The sequence below is a fragment of the Pseudophryne corroboree genome, chromosome 7, assembly GCF_028390025.1.
Source record: "Pseudophryne corroboree isolate aPseCor3 chromosome 7, aPseCor3.hap2, whole genome shotgun sequence".
Classification (NCBI taxonomy): Eukaryota; Metazoa; Chordata; class Amphibia; order Anura; family Myobatrachidae; genus Pseudophryne; species Pseudophryne corroboree.
The window spans coordinates 164,052,795-164,070,017 of record NC_086450.1 but is presented as its reverse complement, the minus strand read 5'-3'; positions in this window follow the sequence as shown (position 1 = coordinate 164,070,017).

Sequence of the window (17,223 nt, the reverse complement as noted above, 5' to 3'; positions counted from 1 at the left end):
AGATGATGGATGACTCGCGGGTGCACGCATCGTTTATCCATAAACACTGGATGATATGAGCGATATATCAATCATATCATATTGTTATCATTCTTATCAGTATATCGATATCTGCCAGTGTGTATGCGGCGTTTAGGGGGAGTTTTATAAAACTTTATAAAGAGGACAAGTGTAGGTGTTTCACATTCCACCCAAGTTATAGCTGTCATCTTACAGAATGTACAACATAAGTGGTCGCTAAACTCTGGTTGCTATGGGCAACATCTGCACTCTTTAGAATATTTGACAAATGTTCTCCTTAATGGTACATCTTTACTGGTTAAACTCATAGCGTGGAATTCAATTGTTTGAAAAGTCAGTTGGGTGTCTTTTTTTCCTATTAATTAATCTAGCACCAGCGATAGCGACACGCGGGGCTGCACATCGCTATCGCTGTGGGGGGTACACACGGACAGATCATTCTTAAAATCTAAGCAATCTAGTCAGATTGCTTAGATTATCGCTCCGTGAGCACCCCCCTTAACATCCAAATGTAAATGAAGCCCAAACTTAATAATGGGGGTAATTCCAAGTTGATCGCAGCAGGATTTTTGATAGCAATTGGGCAAAACCATGTGCACTGCAGGGAAGGCAGAAACATGTGCAGAAAGAGTTAGATTTGGGTGGGTTATTTTATTTCTGTGCAGGGTAAATACTGGCTGCTTTATTTTTACACTGCAATTTAGATTGCAGATTGAACTCACCACACCCAAATCTAACTCTCTGCACATGTTATATCTGCCTCCCCTGCACTGCACATGGTTTTGCCCAATTGCTAACAAAAATCCTGCTGCGATCAACTTGGAATTACCCCCAATATCTATTTGTTGAAGAAAAGATACTGATATTTTGCAGGATTTGTTTGTGTATTGTGTTTTACAAGAGGTTCCATATACTGTGGCCACAAGAAACCTTATTTAAAATGCACGTAGCCATAGGGATCAGTGTGCCTTATAACCAAATGCAGGGAAATAGCACTGATGATCTCATTTGAATGAATTTATCTCTGATTTTTTTTTTTACCCCGACGAATGTAACAGCTACATAATGGGGGTAAGGTGTAATCAGGGAGATTGCTGAACTATTCAGGGAGAGAGGGAGTTTGCTGATGTTTCAGGGAGTCTCCTGCAGAATGAGGGAGGGTAGGCAACTATGATTCAGTGCTGTCACCATCCACCACCCTGAGCACTTACCATCATACAGCTGCACCTGTCAAGGGAGTGGGCAAGATTGCCATCACTGGACACAACTGCACTGCTCAGAGTATCCTAAAGATGCCCCAAGCAGCTGTACAGGTTGCAGTGTGCATTGCCGGAGCATCCAAGCATTGATATATATATTTGTGCCCCCTTTGTTGCCACCTCAATTTATGTAACTGTGTTAGCCATATGCAGCTATGCCACCCCTGGGGCACTCCTCCCTGTGTGACAGCAATAGGCTGCACTGCCCTCTTTATGGCCTTGACTGAGACAACCCATCTCTAAAATACAGTATACCATTAAAAATAGAAATGGTCAGTATTTATGTGCATATAATACACGTTGGCCCTCATTCCGAGTCGTTCGCTCGGAAATAATCTTCGCATCGCAGCGTTTTTCTGCTTAGTACGCATGCGCAATGTTCGCACTGCGACTGCGCCAAGTAATTTTGCTAAGAAGATAGTATTTTTACTCACGGCTTTTTCTTCGCTCCGGCGATCGTAGTGTGATTGACAGGAAATGGGTGTTACTGGGCGGAAACACAGCGTTTTATAGGCGTGTGGATAAAAACGCTACCGTTTCCGGAAAAAACGCGGGAGTGGCTGGAGAAACGGGGGAGTGTCTGGGCGAACGCTGGGTGTGTTTGTGACGTCAAACCAGGAACGACAAGCACTGAACTGATCGCAGATGCCGAGTAAGTCTGAAGCTACTCTGAAACTGCTAAGAAGTTTGTAATCGCAATATTGCGAATACATCGTTCGCAATTTTAAGAAGCTAAGATTCACTCCCAGTAGGCGGTGGCTTAGCGTGTGTAACTCTGCTAAAATCGCCTTGCGAGCGAACAACTCGGAATGAGGGCCGTTATCCCTTGCTTGGCTGCAATTCTGCATTCTGCATACACTATATTTGTGTTAGCGATGTAATTAGATACCCATCTGATATTTTCCATATATCTCATAGATATTTGTCCAGATCTATGACTCTATGACTCATTTGCTAATGCTGGGCATGGTGCTGGGCGTGGCTAGGAGCTCTGAGTCATAGAGTCACAGATCTGGATAGGAGAGAGTCAGGCCTGTGAGTGTGACGGTACGCTCGGGTACGGCGTACCAGTAAGAGTCAAGCCGCCCATATGCCGTACCCACGGCCCGCCACTCACACACACCATAGCTGCCGTTAGCGGCTATTATGGTAAAGCCACCGATGTGCTCCTCCTCCCCTTCCCAGCCTGCTGCTGTGTCAGGGAAGGAGAGGAGAGCGCAGCACGGTCCCGTCCCTCAGTGCTGCTCAGTCAGACTTTGGTCTCCATCCGCGGCATGTATCTTCTCAACTGAGCACCGGTTCATTAGCCAATCGGAGCTCGTGGACCAGCAGCCCATCAGGAGCCGCAGCTGCCGGTCCGCGAGCTCCGATTACCTAATCAACCGATGCTCAGTTGAGAAGATACACGCCGCGGACGGAGACCACCAGTGTCTGACTGAGGAGCACTGAGCGATGGGCCCACGCTCCTCTCTCCTCTCCGTCCCCCGACCCTGACACAGCAGCAGCAGGTGAGCAGTGGGAGGGAGGTGGGAGGTGTTGGATGAGGTTGGTGGGGCATATATATAACTGGCATTGTGGGGCATATGTATATATGGCACTGTGGGGCATATGTATATCTGGCATTGTGGGGCATATGTATATATGGCATTGTGGGGCATATGTATAACTGGCACTGTGGGGCATATCTGGCACTGTGGGGCATATGTTTAACTGGCACTGTGGGGTATATGTATATATGGTATTGTGGGACATATCTGGCACTGTGGAGCATATGTTTATCTGTCATTGTGGGGCATATGTATATCTGGCATTATGGGGCATATCTGGCACTGTGGGGCATATGTATAACTGGCACTGTGGGGCATATCTGGCACTGTGGGGCATATGTATAACTGGCACTGTGGGGCATATCTGGCACTGTGGGGCATATGTGTATCTGGCACGATAGACTGCGGAGAGTGCGCATCACTGTGTTGTCACGGCAGTGCTGTGGGGAGACTACAACTCCCGGCATGCCTTGCGCGGCCAGGAGGGAACACAGTGGTTGCTGCTTCTGGTGCTGGTGCAGAGTGAGAATCTGTAGCGTGCAGTGTGCAGGTGAGAAGCTGGTGAGAGGCTAATACCATATACTGTTATGAGGGATAAGTCCCCAGCACACACACTGTGTATGTGATGTTATATATGGGAAGGGGCTGTATAGTGATTATATGAGAAATAACTGTGTACGTGGTATTTACTAGAGATGAGCGGGTTCGGTTCTCAGAGAACCGAACCCTACCAAACTTTGCCTTCCGAGCCCGGATCCGAGTCAGGCTCGGGTTTTCCCGCCTGACTCAGAAACCCGAACGAGGCAAAACATCATCATCCCGCTGTCGGATTGTCGCGGGATTTGGAATCAATATTAGGAGCCGCGCGTTGCGGCCATTTTCACTCCAGTCTCGGAGAGTGTAGTGAGAGAACGTGTTTCCGTCCTCCAGTGTCTGTGTGGGGGCGGGAAAGTGGGGTGGCAAGTCTTGTGCTGTGTTGTGTTGCTCAGTCCAGTCCAGTCCAGTGTAGTAGGAAGCGAAGAGACAGCTCACGAACACCACATTTTATAGTGTACTGCCCACTAATCCTACAGTGCGTTTCCAAAGAGAACTGAGAACACTGCTAGATGAAGCGGAGGACAGGGGCGCAATATCCAAGGACACTTGGCAATTTTTGTTTTCACCACATCCCATCACTCCAGTTTACTATCGTTTGCCCAAAATCCACAAGACACTCACAGCACCCCCTGGGCGTCCTATAATTTCGGGAATAGGGTCAATTACATCCAACCTCTCACACTTTGTGGATGCACAGCTTCAGGGTTATGTGACTCAGCTGAAATCCTATATTAAGGATACAACTCAGTTTCTGAATATGCTTAAAGACATTAAATGGAAGAGCACATACCGGTTTTTAACTTGTGATGTGGAATCCCTATATTTGAATATCCCGCACAATAAAGGTCTAAAAGTAATTGCAAACATCCTTGATAGGGATGATACAGTCGCGGAACATTTTAAAACCTTTTTGGTGGCATCCATAAAGTTTATATTAGAGCACAATTACTTCACTTTTGCGCACCAATATTATTTACAGTCACGGTGTACCGCCATGGGGACCAGGTTCGCACCGAGTTACGCCAACCTCTATATGGGTGCACTCGAACAAGAGCACATCTGGGGGGCGGACCTTGGGGCAAACCTGGTCCTCTATGGACGATATATAGATGATTTATTTTTTATTTGGGATGGGGATTTAGAGTCTGTTCACACCTTTATCACCCAACTAAACACTAATGATTACGGTCTCAAATTCACTTACACCACACATTCGGATCAGATCACATTTTTGGATATTGCGCTTCTGTACCAGGATGATTGCATTCACACTGAAACTTTTTTTAAAGCAGTTGACACCAATAAATTTTTGATGTATAGCAGTTGTCATCTTCAAGCATGGAGGAATAATATTCTGAAAAGCCAGTTCCTTAGAGTAAAAAGAAATTGCTCCAGAGAAAGTCGGTATAGAGCCCAACTAGATAAAGTACACTCAGCCTTTCAAGAACAAGGTTACCCTGAATATATCTTGAAGAAAGCCCTACAAGAAGTGGACCAAAGGGATCGAACCACTTTATTGGTGGATAAAAGATATAAAAAATCCAAGGATAAATGTGAAGAACTAGGGTTTGGAGGCAATTGTGTATTTGTAACTCAGTACAATACACACGCTTCACAAATTAGAAAAATTATCCACAAGAACACCCCGTTATTGAAAATTGACCCTCTATTAAAATCAGAAATTGGGGATAAAATAAAAGTGGTATATAAAAAATCAGAAACCCTCCAAACAAAATTAGCACCAAGTATGTTTGATCCAAATCGTAATAAGAGCAATACTAAGAGAAATGATTATCAACAACAATTACAGATAAAGTCCCCCAGTGGGGAACAAACTGCGAGTGGAACTACTACGGTATTGGACTCACCTGATTGGTGGAGATTAAAACCTTATGGCTTCTTTAAATGTGCCATATCAAGATGTTTGACTTGTAAAAATGTCAACCCTAGAACTAGGGCATGTAAATCTAATACCACAGGTGAAGTAATCGAAATAGAACAGTTTCTGAACCTATGTGGTCTATTTGATAGAGTGTGGCTGTGGTATCCAGTACGTAGGCCGCACTATAAGAAAACTAAAAGTGCGGTTCCTGGAACATAGGAGAAATATAATAAAAAAATGTCCCCTATACAGTCTTTCTAGACATACGAGTTCATGCAAACTGGGTACCATAGCCAACATTCGTGTACTAGCCTTAGAACAAGCAAAAATTACGGACAGGGGGGGGGGGGGATCGGTTTAATTTATTATGTAGGAGGGAGGCCTTCAGGATTTTTAAGTTCAAAACACTCGAACCATGTGGCCTCAATGAAAATATAGAATTGAATAATATTCAATGAAAAAATTCTATATTGAATGAGTTTTTTCGACTACCCTCTTATTTACTATTTAGCCACTCCTCTCCCCCCTTTCCTGCCATACCTTCTCTCCTGATCCTCCATCCTTCTTTCTACCTGTTTATGAGCAATGCTGACTGGTAGTTGAAGAATAGTCACCTCTCCTTTATATTTGACTATGTATCTGATATATATATATTTTTTGTTTAGGTGCTCCCCCTCCCCCCCCCCCCCCCCCATTTCAATCTATAGGGTCGTCTCCTTTTCATCTGACTATATATATATTTACTTGTGATTGAGTGTTAGAATGTATAGATAGATGACTATAACTGGGTAAATGAACATGTATATATATAGATATTAGGGAATTGATTTGTGTACTAATTAATTAGAATACTAATAGTGTTTACTTAGTGATTAATTGAAAGATATACAGTTAAAAGAATTAAGTTAGACACCTCGGAGTGGTTCCATATATGAGAAATATTTATTTCTATATTAAAATCAGTTTAGGGCTGCATTTTATTTGTATCCCGTTTTTAGCTTATTTAGCTTCTATAAAGTGCACAGTAGATGAATATCTCTAATACTGTGTGTCTGCTGGTTTCCTAACACTAACTGCTGGTGCTAGTTCACTAAAATGGATGCTAATTAATTCATTACAGCTACAATCAATTACTCATTTGTAGTGGGTATAAATAAAGCCAATAAGCCTCTCTAGCTATACCTCTGATGAAACCGCCCTCTTTAGAGGTGGAGAAACGCATCAGGTGACTCACACACGCTGTTGGAACGCAGGTGGAACGCAGCCGGAAGCCGGAAGCCCCGAACCCGGAAGTCGCGAAACGCGACGAGCGAGCGTCCCCTGCAGCTACAGACTTGCTTACAACCGTAGCCACCTCGCGGCTGCGGCGGATACATGCCAGCCGAGCCCCAGGACACAACATCGGGGCACCGCCGCCGAGGGGCCACTACAAATCGGTCAGTGAGTAAGTGACCATATTCCATGCACATGGGACTATATTATACACGTGGACACTATTCAATGAGAGGATATATGTGCATCTACATGTAACTGGATCATAGGATTGGCTTTATACTTGTAAACAGGCTTTGATAATACAAGAACTGCCGTGCCTACTAACACCTCATTTGAGCTCAAAGTGCAATATTTACTAATCCCTAGTGCATGCATGCAATTTATGTTCATATAACCAGCAGTAATATGCTAAATTAGCAAGTTTTTAGCTTTAGGACACGTGTCCAAATCTACTACAACTGTTCTTATGTAGTGTTGTGAAGGATTGAAAGTTTTATCAATTATTATATGTTTTAAGAATAAAACTGTGTTTACAAAACCAGCAGCTGCCACTAAAGTATTTTCTATAGTGAGCCCACATTATTTTATTTTCTATTTTGAGTCCAGTGTAGTCACAGTGTATTGTGCTGCATCAGTCCAGGCAGTCACAATGTTGGTGTCCTCTCCTGCCAGTGTAGCTGTATAAAGTGTTGTTGACTGTGTTGTGTTGCATCAGACCAGTGGTAGTGTCCTGTCTCATCAGTCATTCCAGTGACGATATACGCTGCTGCTATATTCCACTGTTGCCGTATAATAATAATAACAACAACAACAACCACAAGTCCCTTACAGTCTTGTTGTGTTGTGCTGCATCAGACCAGTGGTAGTGTCCTGGCCATCAGTCATTCCAGTGACGATATACGCTGCTGCTATATGTCCAATGCTGCCGCATAATAATAATAACAACCACAAGTCTCTTACAATATTGTTGTGTTGTGCTGCATCAGACCAGTGGTAGTGACCTGTCTCATTAGTCATTCCTGTGCCGCATATTGACTCATATAACTCCCAAAAAATAATGGAGAACAAAAATTTTGAGGATAAACTAGGGAAAGATCAAGAAGAACCACTTCCTCCTAGTGATGAAGCTGCTGCCAGTAGCCATGACATAGACGATGAAATGCCATCAGCGTTGTCTGCCAAGGCCGATGCCCAATGTGATAGTAGAGGGCATGTCAAATCAAAAAAGCCAAAGTTCAGTAAAAAGAAATTTAAATGGTCTGAGGAGAAGTGTAAACTTGCCAATATGCCATTTACAACACGAAGTGGCAGGGAACGGCTGAGGCCCTGGCCTATGTTCATGACTAGTGGTTCAGCTTCACATGAAGATGGAAGCCCTCATAACTGAGGCCTTGACACTTATGTTGGTGTTAGACGTGCACCCGGTATCCGCCATTAGTGCAGTGGGATTTAGAAAATTGATGGAGGTATTGTGTCCCCGGTACCAAATCCCATCTAGATTCCACTTCACTAGGCAGGCGATAGCGAGATTTTTCCATTTAATTCCAGTGATTTGGACGTATAATTACAGTGATTTTGCCAATTAATGTCAGTGATTTATAATTATTAATTACAGTGATCTTGCCAATTAATTACAGTGATTTGGACGTATAATTCCATTTGGAATTGTGCTTGGCTTAGTCATACAGCTACCTCATTGCACCTCTTCGACATCTTTGCATGAGGTGCTGTTTGGGGCCTACTTTTTGAAAAGTGCCATCCTGTGTGACACTGCCGTATGAGTCCAGGGGTACTGCCGCATAAATCCACCATTTGCAGATTTTTTTAAAAGTGACTGGAGCGTGCTGGAGATACTGTCAGTGGACCGAACAATTGCGGCCCACTCTTGACATTCAGCCACTGCGTGACACTACTAGATGGGCCAGGTGGTTGTGTTGCTTAGGTTAGTCATACAGCAACATCGGTGCACCTTTTTTTCTTCTTTGCATCATGTGCTGTTATGGGCCTTTTTTTAATATCTGCCCTCCTGTCTGCCACTGCAGTGCCACTCCTAGATGGGCCATTTGTGTGTGTTGCTTGGCTTAGTCATACAACTACCTCATTGCAAATCTTTTTCTTCTTTGCATGATGTGCTGTTTGGGGCCTTTTTTTTTTACTATCGTCCTGTCTGCCACTGCAGTGCCACTCCTGGATGGGCCAATTGTTTGTGTCACTTGGCTTAGTCATACAACTACCTCATTGCAAATCTTTTTCTTCTTTGCATGATGTGCTGTTTGGGGCCTTTTTTTTTATATCTGCTCTCCTGTCTGCCACTGCAGTGCCACGCCTAGATGGGCCAATTGTTTGTGTCGCTTGACTTAGTCATACAACTACCTCATTGCAATTCTTTTTCTTCTTTGCATCATGTGCTGTTTGGGGCCCATTTTATAAATCTGCCATCCTGTCTGCCACTGCAGTGCCACTCCTAGATGGGCCAGGTGTTTGTGCAGCTCACTTGTGTCGCTTAGCTTAGTCATCCAGCAACCTCGGTGCAACCTTTTGGCCTAAAAACAATATTGTGAGGTGTTCAGAATAAACTGGAAATGAGTGGAAATGATTTTTTTTAGATTAATAATATAGTAGGAGCAAAATTACCCCCAAATTCTGTGATTTTAGCTGTTTTTGTGTTTTTTTCAAAAATCATCCAGATCCAAAACCAAAATCAAAACCAAAACACGAAAGGGTGGTATTGGCAAAACCAAGCTAAAACTAGAGATGTACACCGGAAATTTTTTGTGTTTTGTGTTTTGGTTTTGGATTCGGTTCCGCGCCGTGTTTTGGATTCGGACACGTTTTGGCAACACCTCCCTTAAAATTTTTTGTCGGATTCGGGAGTGTCTCGGATTCAGGTGGTTTTTTCAAAAACCCCTCAAAAACAGCTTAAATCATAAAATTTGGGGGTCATTTTGATCCTATAGTATTATTAACCTCAATAACCATAATTTCCACTGATTTCCAGTCTATTCTGAACACCTCACACCTCACAATTTGCACCGAGGTCGCTGGATGACTAAGCTAAGTGACCCAAGAGGGCGGCACAAACACCCGGCCCATCTAGGAGTGGCACTGCAGTGTCAGACAGGATGGCACTTATAAAAATTGGCCCCAAAAATCACATAATGCAAAGATAAATAAATAAAAAAAGAGGTGCAAGATAGAATTATCCTTGTGCCCTCCCACCCACCCTTATGTTGTTTAAACAGGACATGCACACTTTAACAAACCCATCATTTCAGCGACAGGGTCTGCCACACGACTGTAGCTGAAATGACTGGTTGGTTTGGGCCCCCACCAAAAAAAAGAAGCAATCAATCTCTCCTTGCTCAAACTGGCTCTACAGAGGCAAGATGTTGACATCATCATCATCCTCCGATTCCTCACCCCTTTCACTGTGTACATCCCCTTCCTCACAGAGTATTAATTTGTCTCCGCTGGAATCCACCATCTCAGGTCCCTGTGTACTTTCTGGAGGCAATTGCTGGTGAATGTCTCCATGGAGGAATTGATTATACTTAATTTTGATGAACATCATCTTCTCCACATTTTCTGGAAGTAACCTCGTTCGCAGATCGCTGACAAGGTGACCGGCTGCACTAAACACTCTTTAGGAGTACACACTGGAGGGGGAGGGGGGGGGCACTTAGGTAAAATAAAGCCAGTTTGTGCAAGGGCCTCCAAATTGCCTCTTTTTTTTGCCAGTATACGTGCGGACTGTCTGACGTGCCTACTTGGATGCTGTCACTCATATAATCCTCCACCATTCTTTCAATGGTGACAGAATCATATGCAGTGACAGTAGACGACATGTCAGTAATCGTTGGCAGGTCCTTCAGTCCGGACCAGATGTCAGTTTTCGCTCCTGACTGCCCTGCATCACCGCCAGCGGGTGGTTTTGGATATCTGATCCTTTTCCTGGCAGCTCCAGTGGCAGTAGAAAATGAAGGAGGAGCTGTTGGCAGGTCACGTTATGCTTGACTTGACAAGTGTCTCACCAGCAGGTCTTTGAACATGTGCAAACTTGTGTCTGCCGGAAAGAGAGATACAACGTAGGCTTTAAACCTAGGATCGAGCACGGTGGGCAAAATGTAGTGCTCTGATTTCAACAGATTGACCACCCGTGAATCCTGGTTAAGCAAATGAAGGGCTCCATTCAACAGTCCCACATACCTAGAAGAATCGCTCCATTTTAGCTCCTCCTTCAATCTCTCCAGCTGCTTCTGCAAAAGCCTGATGAGGGGAATGACCTGACTCAGGCTGGCAGTGTCTGAACTGACTTCATGTGTGGCAAATTCAAAGGATTGCAGAACCTTGCACAACGTTGAAATCATTCTCCACTGCGCTTGAGTCAGGTGCATTCCCCCTCCTTTGCCTATATCGTAGGCAGATGTATAGGCTTGAATGGCCATTTGCTGCTCCTCCATCCTCTGAAGCATATAGAGGGTTGAATTCTACCTCGTTACCACCTCTTGCTTCAGCTGATGGTGGGGCAGGTTCAGGAGTGTTTGCTGGTGCTCAAGTCTTCGGCACGCGGTGGCTGAATGCCGAAAGTGGCCCGCAATTCTTCAGGCCACCGACAGCATCTCTTGCACGCCCTTGTCGTTTTTTCAAAAATTCTGCACCACCAAATTCAATGTATGTGCAAAACATGGGATTTGCCCACATGTAATGCATGCACAATATTGGTGGCATTGTCCGATGTCACAAATCCCCAGGAGAGTCCAATTGGGGTAAGCCAATCTGCGATGATGTTCCTCAGTTTCCGTAAGAGGTTGTCAGCTGTGTGCCTCTTATGGAAAGCGGTGATACAAAGCGTAGCCTGCCTAGGAATGATTTGGCGTTTGCGAGATGCTGCTACTGGTGCCGCCGCTGCTGTTCTTGCTGTGGGAGGCAATACATCTACCCAGTGGGCTGTCACAGTCATATATTCCTGAGTCTGCCCTGCTCCTCTTGTCCACATGTCTGTGGTTAAGTGGACCAAAATACAAAACACGAAAAGTGCCAGCCGCACATCATCTCTAGTATTTACCAAACATTGTCTTTATGCCTACATTATGTAAACATAACTTATTATTAAAACACTAGGTCATTCATCGTGCCCTGCATCCGCTCTTCACGCCATCGCATGGGCCTACGCCCCCTTGACCATCACACGCCCTTTGGCCGTAAAATATTTAACTACTAACAACATTATGCTTGACGGTAATGCTCCATATAATACAAGTATTGCCCGCCCAAAGGACGTGCAGGGGTTAAGAGGGCGTAGCCCCTTGCACGATGTGAAGAGCACCCGTAGGGCGCGATGAATCACCTAGTTATAATAAACTGTTTAAGTGCATTGTCTTTTTGTGGCCATTGCAGATTTAAATAAAATTTGGTTTTATGTATGTATCTCGCTTGTTTTAGCACTGTGCGTGCTCTGTAGCAAAGGTATGCAGGGCCTAATTCAGAAATGATTGCTAGGCTGTGTTTTCTCACAGCCTGCGATCAGGTCCGAACTGCGCATGCGTATGCACCGCAATGCGCAGGCGCGTCAGACGACTGCAGCGGGCATAGAGATGGGATGGTGCAAAAAAAGCGATCACACGGGCGATCGCAAGGAGATTGACAGGAAGAGGGCATTTCTGGGTGGCAACTGACCGTTTTTAGGGAGTGTCTGGAAAAAAGCAGGCATGTCCAAGTGTTGGAAGGGAGGGTGTCTGCGTCATATCCGGTCCCAGACTGGCTGAACTGATCGCATCGGCTGAGTAAGTCCTGGGCTGCACAGAGACTGCACAAAATCAGTTTGTGCAGCTCTGCTACACATGCGTTCGCACACTTGCACAGCTTAAATACCCTCCTCCTGTAGGCGGGAACTATCTGATCGTAGGACAGCAAAAATCGTTGCCCAGCGATCAGGTCTGAATTAGGCCCTCAGTCACATCTCCATTTGCTGCTAAAGTGGTGCAATTTGGTGGTAATGGAGCAATTTTGGGTAGGCTAATTTCACTGGGGTGTGTGGAAGGAATTGTGAGTTATGCAGAGTTGTGTGTATGAGTAAATGTACCTCTTTTCAAACATATCTTTGCACCAATGATAGGGCTGGTATAAGTGCGCTATGAAATCAATCATGCCTAAAGGGAGATCTGATGCAGATATATGCACAATTCAGTAAGTATGTGGATACAGAAGAGGCCTCCAGAAGACATTTGTCATTTAGCAGGTGAAACACGTCGGTGAGGGCAACCAACACACTGCTGCATCCAGTGCCTTGTCTGAGGCCAGTCTTATTCCTACCAGTAGTATCCTTTACTTTACAAAATTGCAACACTTTGCATTGTGTTTTTAATAAAGGCACTGCTGATCGTTTAACCACAGATGTCTAGCTGCCATTATCTCTCCAAAGTGCATCCCTGTAACATTGCCTGCATTGTACATATACCCTGGGGAAAAAAGTAAGCTGGAATGGGACGGAACCAGTTCCGCCTCCCCCGGCCCACCTAACCCAGAATGTCAGCCGGCACACAGGGAGATGCCGGGCGCCCTCTGAGATTTTGTTGCCAGTGGGTGCCCAGCTCCTTCCCCACATCAGCCGCTGGAGGCAGGAGCTCACTTTTGAACTCCTGCCTCCAGCTCACTTTTGAGCTCCTGCCTCACTTTTGAGCTCCTGCCTCCATCTGTTTAACCACAGATGTCTAGCTGCCATTATCTCTCCTAAGTGCATCCCTGTCACATTGCCTGCATTATACATATACCCTGGGGTTAAAGTAAGCTGGAATGGGACGGAACCAGTCCGCCTCCCCCGGCCCACCTAACCCAGAATGTCAGCCGGCATGCAGGGAGATGCCGGGCGCCCTCTGAGATTTTGTTGCCAGTGGTCGCCCAGCTCCTTCTCCACATCAGCCGCTGGAGGCAGGAGCTCACTTTTGAGCTCCAGCTTCCGGCTCTGGCAGTGTGCGATATGGGAGAGATCTCATGACATCTATCCCATATTTTCGAGGAGCAGACGGCCAGAAAGATGGCAGTGGGTATTAAGGTTAGTATTGTGGAGTTTATTTTGTGTGTGTGTAAGGGGCATAACTACAGGGGGCATAACTACTGGTGGCATAACTACTGGTGGCATAACTACTTGGACAATACTACATGGGTGCATTACTACTGGGGGCACTACCAATGGGGGCCCTACTTCTGTGGGCATTACTACTGGTGGAAATACTAATGAGGGCATTGCATAGGGGGCTATTCATAAGGTGCACCACTCCTGGGGACATAAGGGACACTACTACTGGGGGCACTGCATAAGGGGCACCACTACGATGGGCCCTACATAAGGGGCACTATCACTGTGGGCACTACCACTACAGTGGGCATTGCATAAGGGGCACTACTACTGTGGGAATTGTATAAGGGGCACTACTGCTGTGGGCATTATGTGTATTATGGGTGCTACTACTGTGGGCATTGTGTATAAGGGACACTATTGTGTGTCATCACATGAATAAGGGACACTACTATGTGGTGTAATGTAAATAAGATTGTGCTACTGTGTGGCATAATTTGAATTGGGGATACTATTGCGTTACCACGTCCCTTTTTGAGATTATGACCATTTTGAGACCACGTATCTTTTGTGCGTAACTCCTTTGATTACATCTGCGCCCTGGGTGGGGGGTGAGTTTCACCACCTCTTTAGGACCAGTCTAAGCACTGCATATACCATTTGCAGTATTAGGGCCTGGTGCAGAATGGGGAATAAGCTATAAAAGGGACACAGTTAATTTCCTGACTGTCGGGATCCTGGCAGTCAAAATACCAATGCCAGAATCCCGACACCTGTTGGAAAGCAGGCTGTCAGAATCCAGACTGCTGCCTGGAATCCCCACTTGGGTGGTGGTCCTCGCCACCAACCGAGGGGGAATAGATTAGTGTGGCAATGTAAGGCGCGGCGAGGGAACACTCTGCGCTCGCGGTCGAGATTCCTACAGTCGGGATTCCGGCATCGGTATTTTGACCATCGGGATCCCAACAGTCAGGTTTTCATATCGAATCTCTATAAAATTGGGAACACATATATGCACCCGTCAGATTTTGCCATGTACACCTACTGTATCTGAATAGGTAGGAGTGCCGCATCCTAACTAGAGATTTGGTTTTGGATCTGTATCTACTTCGTGTTTTGGATCTGTATTAGTTTTGTGTTGACAAAACCATCCTTGCGGGTTTTTGTTTTTGTTCCTACAGTAATATTAACCTCAATAACATTAATTTCCACACACTTCCAGTCAATTTTGAACACCTCACAGCTCACAATATTGTTTTAAACCACATTAGGCCAAAAGTTTTCACCAAGGTAGCTGGATGACTAAGCTAAGTGACAGCAGTGGGTGGCACAAAAATGTGGTGCTTAAACTTCCAACATGACACAACTAGGTAACAGAATGGCATTGCTGTGCTCCAAACTATACATAATGCAAAGAAAAGAGATACAAGATGGAATTGACCTTGGTCCTCCTAACCACCCTTATGTTGTATATATATATATATATATATATATATTAAACAAGACATGCAAAGTTTAACAAACCAATCATTTCAGCAACAGGGGGGTATATTTACTAAGGTCCCGATTTTGACCGAGATGCCGTTTTTTCTTCAAAGTGTCATCTCGGTAATTTACTAAACTCAAATCACGGCAGTGATGAGGGCATTCGTAATTTTTTGGAAGTCCAAGAAAAAAATTACGAATGAATACACCATCGGTCAAAACGCGGCTGTTTAAGTATGAATCTCGGTAATTTACTAAGAAGTGCAAAGCAAAAAAAAAAACAACACTGCCGTGAAAAATTACAACTCGTAAAAAAGTGCTAAAAAAAACCAGACCTGCTTTTTGATTGGATAGGCATGCACGGATCCATGAGATCCGTGCATGTATATCAGTGGGAAGGGGTGGGAAAGTGGTGGGAACTTTCTGCCCTGCGGTTGACCGAAAGTGACCTCACCGCTGAGCAGAAAGTTCCCACCATTGGTTACAATGGAGCGCATAGGCGCTACATTGTAACACTGCCGTGTGCCGCCTGTCAGTCAGTACAGGAGCACACAGCCGATCAGGAGGGTGCTACAACGTGGCGCTCCCTGATTGGCTGAAGAAACCCACTTAGACAGAAGTCACAGTGGGTTTCTGGCAGTCGGGGAAAGGGGACCCATGTGCAAACATGGGTCCCCTTTCAGTGCGTGGCTCGGGTGTCCGTTTTTTTATTTTATTCAAGTACGTGGATTACAAATGGATGCTACGAGGAGCCTGGGACCCTGGAGCTGGTGAGTATAATTTATTCAACAGGTACCCCTTGGATTCTACTGGAGAAGAGGACCGACCTGCGTGGGGCCATAGGTAAGTATGGCCCTCATTCCGAGTTGATCGCTCGTTATTTTTCATCGCATCGCAGTGAAATTTCGCTTAGTGCGCATGCGCAATAGTCGCACTGCGACTGCGCCAAGTAACTTTGCTATGAAGATAGGATTTTTACTCACGGCATTTTCTTCGCTCCGGCGATCGTAGTGTGATTGACAGGAAATGGGTGTTACTGGGCGGAAACACGGCGTTTTAGGGGCGTGTGGATGAAAACGCTAACGTTTCCGGAAAAAACGCAGGAGTGGCCGGAGAAACGGGGGAGTGTCTGAGCGAACGCTGGGTGTGTTTCTGACGTCAATCCAGGAACGACAAGCACTGAACTGATCGCACAGGCAGAGTAAGTGTGGAGCTACTCTAAAACTGCTAAGTAGTTTGTGATCGCAATAATGCGAATACATCGGTCGCAATTTTAGGATGCTAAGATACACTCCCAGTAGGTGTAGGCTTAGCGTGTGTAACTCTGCTAAATTCGCCTTGCGACCGATCAACTCGGAATGAGGGCCCATGTTTGTATGTTTGTGTGGATGTATGTAATAAATCTTTACTTTCAAGGTGTGTGTGTCTTGTCTTTTTTGGGGTATTTTTTTAGTAGTAGTACTACAGGTACCAGCGGGCCCGTTTTTCCGCCGCATGCTGGTACTTGTGGTTCTCCAAGTACCAGCATGCGGGGGAGGCTTGCTGGGCCTTGTAGTACTGCTACTAAAAACAATATCTTTTCATTTTCACAAAAGGCTATCAGCCCCCCATCCGCAGCCAATTGGATGGGGGGGACAGCCTCGGGCTTCACCCCTGGCCCTTGGGTGGCTGGGGGGGGGTCCCCTTGATTGAAGGGGTCCCCACTCCCCCAGGGTACCCCGGCCAGGGGTGACTAGTTGGATTTTTGATGCCACGGCCGCAGGGCACTATATAAAAGTGACCCCCGGCTGTGGCATTATCTGTCCAGCTAGTGGAGCCCGGTGCTGGTTTTAGAAATACGGGGGACCCCTACTCTTTTTGTCCCCCGTATTTTTGGAACCAGGACCAGGCGCAGAGCCCGATGCTGGTTGCTTAAATATGGGGGCACCCTTGTCATTTTTTTCCCCATATTTCTGCAACCAGGGTCGGCTCAAAGAGCCAGAGGCTGGTTATGCTTAGGAGGGGGGACCCCACGCATTTTTTTTCTCCGTTTTACAGTGTTTATTTAAAAAAAAAAAAAAAATGAACCCCAGCACGAATCAC